This window comes from Lepidothrix coronata, unplaced genomic scaffold (assembly GCF_001604755.1).
Source record: "Lepidothrix coronata isolate B3197 unplaced genomic scaffold, Lepidothrix_coronata-1.0 Scaffold176, whole genome shotgun sequence".
Taxonomy (NCBI): domain Eukaryota; kingdom Metazoa; phylum Chordata; class Aves; order Passeriformes; family Pipridae; genus Lepidothrix; species Lepidothrix coronata.
Window position 1 is genome coordinate 696,809 of NW_016690356.1, and position 5,470 is coordinate 702,278.

A 5,470-nucleotide genomic window follows, 5' to 3' on the forward strand; every position below is an offset into this window, starting at 1 on the left:
TGATTTTGGGAAGGGTTTTAGTCCTACTTGATCAAACCCTCAAGCAAAGGAGAAAAGAGGCAGGGAGGGCTCAGTTCTCCTGCTCCCCCCACCTAACCTGGCCCATAGGACCCCCCTGTGCCTCAGGTTCCCCAAAATACCACAACGGTGAACTCACATGGGAGCTATTAGAGTTTAAAACACTTTGATTCATCCAAAACCACAGAATTTTGAAGGACTAAGCCGAAAGCTTTCAGAAGGATAAAATTAACTGCGCTCTACTTTACCCCCCCAGGTTAATCTCTTGGATATCACAACCCACTCACACAGAGATGGTTTGTGGAGAGCCCTCCACCCCCAGAGCTGCCAAAAACCTTTCACAAACACAAGGCAGCGGCTCAGCTTGTTTGGATCAGCCTCTGCTGTTTCCAAATGAAACATTTCACAACTGTTTCCCATATCAAAAACCACGTGGCTGATTTAAGGAGCATTTGAAATGCTTGTTGAAAAGGCACAATTAAATACACGATTCTTAATTATGTGGACTGTATATTGATCTTATGGTTCCATCTGTTGCCACTGCTATATGGTGTCAGTCAGAATCCCTGCTCACATCAGACCTGGCGTGTCCCACCAGCCCGGGAAGCGGGAGCAACTGTCACTGCTGGGATAGGGAAGAGGGGATTTGCTCCCTGGTTTGCAGGGGAAGGAGTCACTTCCAAGTGTGGGACATTATCAAATTTTGCCCTGCATCCACTCAGAGACAAACCAAGAGCCTCTTGCTGTCCCCTCTGTTCCTGCTGCTCAGGTTTGACCCGGATGCTCGGGCACAGCCTTGGTAACTGAGCTCCACCAAGGATGCACTTCCCCTGTTTTGGTTAATCCCCGGCCCGGGATAAGGATGAACGTGGGTGTGTGTACACATGTATTTATTACCTGAGGCCACAGAGTTCTAAATGCAGCAGAGAAGCCTGGAAAACCCCTACACTGCACAACAGGGTTGTGTTTTATGCCTCATGTGCCAGGAGACAAAATGTTCTCTGTGCGTGTCATCAAACATATTCCATTTCCAGCCTCGGCATCTCAACCCCTTTGCCTGGTGGGATCTTCCTGTTACGAGAGCAAATACAGTGCAAAATAGTGTTTCATATTCTCTTTTTTTTTTTAGCTGCCGTTCTTTTTTGCAGCCACAATCCCCCTTTTAATTGCACAGTGCATTAAAGGCTACATCACCTTAGAAACTCCTTGTAAATGAGATGCAGGCTATAAATTAGCCTCTATTTACTTAAGATTCAGACCTTTCTATTTAAGAAACCCATATTTGCAACTGGGAAAACCCATAACTCCTCATGTGGAGCCATCAGGGGGTTTAAGCCCAAGCTGAAAGACCCGAGACAGCTTGGAGAAGCCAAGAAACTTCACATGGCCAACAAGCACCACCATGGTATTGAGAAATGTTGTGCATCAGCACAAAACCCAAGCCCCAGGGAAGCAGATGGAGCAGATACTTAGGGGTTAAATCTATTTTGCTTAAGTGGCTATTTGTGCTCGTGGAAAGTAAAAGAAAAAAAAAGGACATCAATAAAATAGAGGAGCAGAAATCTTAGTTGCAAGTCTTGGCTGAGAAACGAGGTGGCCGTGCCAAAAAGTGACACGTTTAAGCTGGTGTGTAATTTTGATCTACATGTTTAAAATACTTTTCTCCGTTTGGTAAATGGAGGGTTTGAATGGGGCAGAGGGAGGGAAGGTACATTGAAAACACACATTGAAAACATACATTGAAAACACACATTTCTAATCACGACGACTTTGGGCCATAAAACGTGTTGGCTGAGAGCGGCGTGTTAAATAAGAGGGGGGTGGAAAACATGACTCACGAGGGCTGTGGATGTTGGAAGGCTGAAATGAAACGCTAACACAGGTCTCCTGAGGAGGTGCAAGGCTTTGAAAGGAAAACCCAGCAGCTGGGGCGGGTGTGTGGGGTTGGGGTTGACCTGCTGACCCTGCAGAAGAGCTTTGGGTGCTACTGTTGGTGCTCTGGTGAGCCTGCAGTGGTGGATCCCCCTGTCTGATCTGTCCACAGAGATCATGGCCATGGGATGGGGATCCCAGAGAGCAAAGCAACACAGACCCAAGTGGAGATGTTTGGTGAGCGACCCAGGTGGAAAGAAACCCTACAAACCCACTCCTTGGTGCTGATGAGCTGCACGGAGCCACCAAGGCAACGCTTTTTGGAATCACTCTCTTACAGGAGAAAATGAGGCTTTTCTCTTCTAATTCCTTGAGATTCCCATGTCAGTACCAGGATGGGTGTGAACTCAAAGGCAGTGGGGATGCTCCCATCACAACCCAACCAGGCCCAGGGTGCTGGGACGGGGTGCCAGGACATGGTGCCACCGTGGCCACTGCCCAGACCCTCCTGGGATGTTACTGCCAGCAGTGACAGAGCCAGGCCGTGCACCAGCCCCAGAGCAATTTCTGGTCAAGCACGGAGAATATTTTTAATAGTAAATATTAGCAACACAGAGTCCTGCTGAAATGGCATTGAATGCGTTGTGCTCTCACCCTTTCATAAATCTGCAGCAGCTTTTACCAGCCTTTTAATTCCTCACCTCTTGAGCCAAACCAAAAGGGAACTGCCCCTTCTTTGTCCTGGGCATTCCCCAGGGCTAATTCCCCCTTGTTTAATCAGGGTGTATGTGCTATTTCTCAATGTATCCTTCCTTTCTTCCTGTAAATTTTTGGCTGAGAGATATTAATATGTATTTTTTTTTAATTATGCCATCTCCCAATATCTACCATTTATGATGCCCTTTGAATGCTGCTACTTCATCTAACGGGGTTCCAACAGAATTTTTGGAGGATCTGCCAGTGGGTGCAGGTCCATGCTGTTCATCATGACAGGATGGAGATTGTTCCACATGGACCCACCCCAGACATGCCATTTGGATCAGGATCCCAATCGGAAATTCACCGCTTGGGCCCATCTCTAATTTTAATATTTCCGTTGAAATAAATTATGGACTTAATTGGAATTTCTGATTTGGTCTCTCTACTCCCCACGCTGCATAAATATCCCTCAGCATTTATTTTTTCCCCTTGCCCACAGCTCATTATATTTCCCTGTCTCGGGATTCTGGGTTTTTATAGCAATTTTATCCCATCTGCTGGGGGAAGTCCTTGAGGAAATGAAGCTATTTGGGGGCTCTGCTTCCTTCCCTGCTCTCGGGGATGAGGGGTCCCCACGAGTGTGCTGGGATGAAGGAGGTCCCTGGGGACACACCGGCCCTCACATGCACAAATGCTATTAATTACCATGTAAATGACTCTTCTTCCCATTTCAGGAGCTGGTTCCTGGCTCTCTGCAGCTGCATCACCAAGTTTGCTCTGTGCTTGAAGGCACGTGCTTCTCTGTGCAGGGAAATGGTTATTTTGGGTACTGAGATACCAAATTTCTCACCCACTGCTGCTTTGTTGTAGCAACCTTGAACTGTGTCAGACACTGCTCAGTTTAACTGTGCCCTTCAGTTCTAAAATCCCATTTAATGGGTTTTATGGAAGATTTCCCTGTGCTTTTGGAGGCTGACAACACAAGGCAGAGGGTGGGAGGGGTAAGGAAGCTGATAAAAATGCCCCTGATAAAAATACCCTAAAATCCCAGTTTTAGAGTCATAGAATGTCCTGAGTTGGAAGAGATCCACAAGGATCATCTAGTCCAGCTCCTGGCCCTGCACAGGATCACCCCAGGAATCCCATCCTGGGCCTGAGAGCGTTGTCCAGTTACCTCATTCCTGCACGTTCCCTTTCTGCAGATCCACCTCCGGTCAGGGATGGACCTGTTTCACTCCAAACCCCACATGGCCACCAATCAATGCAGGTTGGTGGACACTGGTCACTAAAAATCACCATTTATCCCACTCAAACCCTCTGACCTCCTTTCTCACAGCAGCTTTTCCAGCCTCAGCTCCCGGGCTCCTCACACCCTAAATCCTCCCTCTCACCCCCATCATCTCATCAGCGGTCGGGTCCTCTGCCCTTCTCAGACCTCCCCAGCTCTTACAGGGATTTAGAGGACTTATCCATGGAAACTTCAGCCTTGAATTTCACCTCCAGAGCATCTCTCCTGCTCCTATTTAAGGCATCAGTGTGGGTCATGACCAAAACCCTGCTCCTCATCCCCACCTATGGTCCACGTGCCTCGTGGTCCCTTTCACCCGGCACACGACCCCGTTGTTGAGTTATTTGGAACTGGTTGAGAAACTCTACTTTTCTATCCCACCAACCCCCTTGTTTTGGTTGGAACCTCCACTTTCTGCTCTAATCACACTAATTGCCCCCCTTCAGCCACCAGCAGCACCCAGAGCCAGCTCGAGGCAGTTTTTGGCTGAACACGGTGTGTAACAACCCGGCCTGGCCAGCACATTTACCTTGTACAAACTATACATTACACCCTGTCGTGAGTGTTTTCCAGAGGCAAAATTCCAGCTGTCGTGGCTGAGAAGTGCAGGAATGGGTCGGGAGACTTTTTTTTTTCTCCAACAAAGACATTAAAATAATGGATAGGAAGCGATGCCAGCAGCCCCACACTTCTCAGCCTTTAATCTTGCTGCACAGCTATTACAGAGACCTGACGGGGTCTCTGGTGTTCCTGGCATTTTTCTTAATGAAAAATTAGCAAGAATAAGGAACAACTTGTCGAAATGGAGGGGAGCATTTCATGCATGACATGTTTTTGCAGACGCTGTAGCAGCAAGAGGAGAGCCAAAACAAACAGAAAGAAGAATTTTCATTGCCTGAAGTTGAATATGATCAGGATAAACTGCAGCCACATTTCTAGGAGAAATTTACGCGCTGGCAATAATCAGGCAATTTTAGCTCTCAAACCACCACCCCTTTTCCAAGTGAAAATCAAATTAATTAGTACATTTACCCCCTCAGAACAATCTTTTACGCAAAGCTAATCCCCAGCTCCTCTTTGCCTGGGGATGAAATGAGCTCCCTCAGGCTGCTGACAGTGGTTCAGGGCATCTCCCCCTTGGTCCTGCCTCCCTGTTGCTCGCTTTTCAAGAGGCTTTCCTTGCAATCCAGAGAACACTGTGGCTAAGCTTGACCTGGAAAATACCAGCATGGAGTGTTGGGAAGGGTTCTTTGGCTCAGGAGGAGGCAGGAGAAGCTGCTCAGAGCTACTTGAGCAAAAGCCTTTGTGCTTCCCAAAGACCCATCAAAGATTTGTGGAATCACGAAGGCTGGAAAAGACCTCTGAGATCATAAAGTCCAACTGTCAATCCAGAAACATCCAAGTGACATGGAGAAACCCCCAGCCACTCCTGGTCCAGCTCTGCCTTCTCTTTGCATTCCCAGGTGCCACGGAGAAGGGTGCAGCCCTCTTTGGGACCAGCACCCTGGGACACGTTGGCAAGCAGGGAAAATGCTTAGCCCTTCATGTTGATTTTCATGGGAACAAGAGACACTCAACCTCTTCCCAGCATGT

At 47.9% G+C, this 5,470-nt stretch overlaps 1 long non-coding RNA gene across 1 annotated transcript; it reads right to left on the bottom strand.

The window, feature by feature from the left end:
- Positions 1-927: 927 nt before the first annotated feature.
- Positions 928-5,208, bottom strand: LOC108504800. The gene is made up of 3 exons (XR_001877253.1): positions 5,091-5,208; positions 3,295-3,390; positions 928-1,089 (listed from the first exon to the last, which is right to left on the bottom strand). It is a non-coding gene; the product is annotated as an uncharacterized LOC108504800 (long non-coding RNA).
- Between the last annotated feature and the right edge of the window lie 262 nt (positions 5,209-5,470).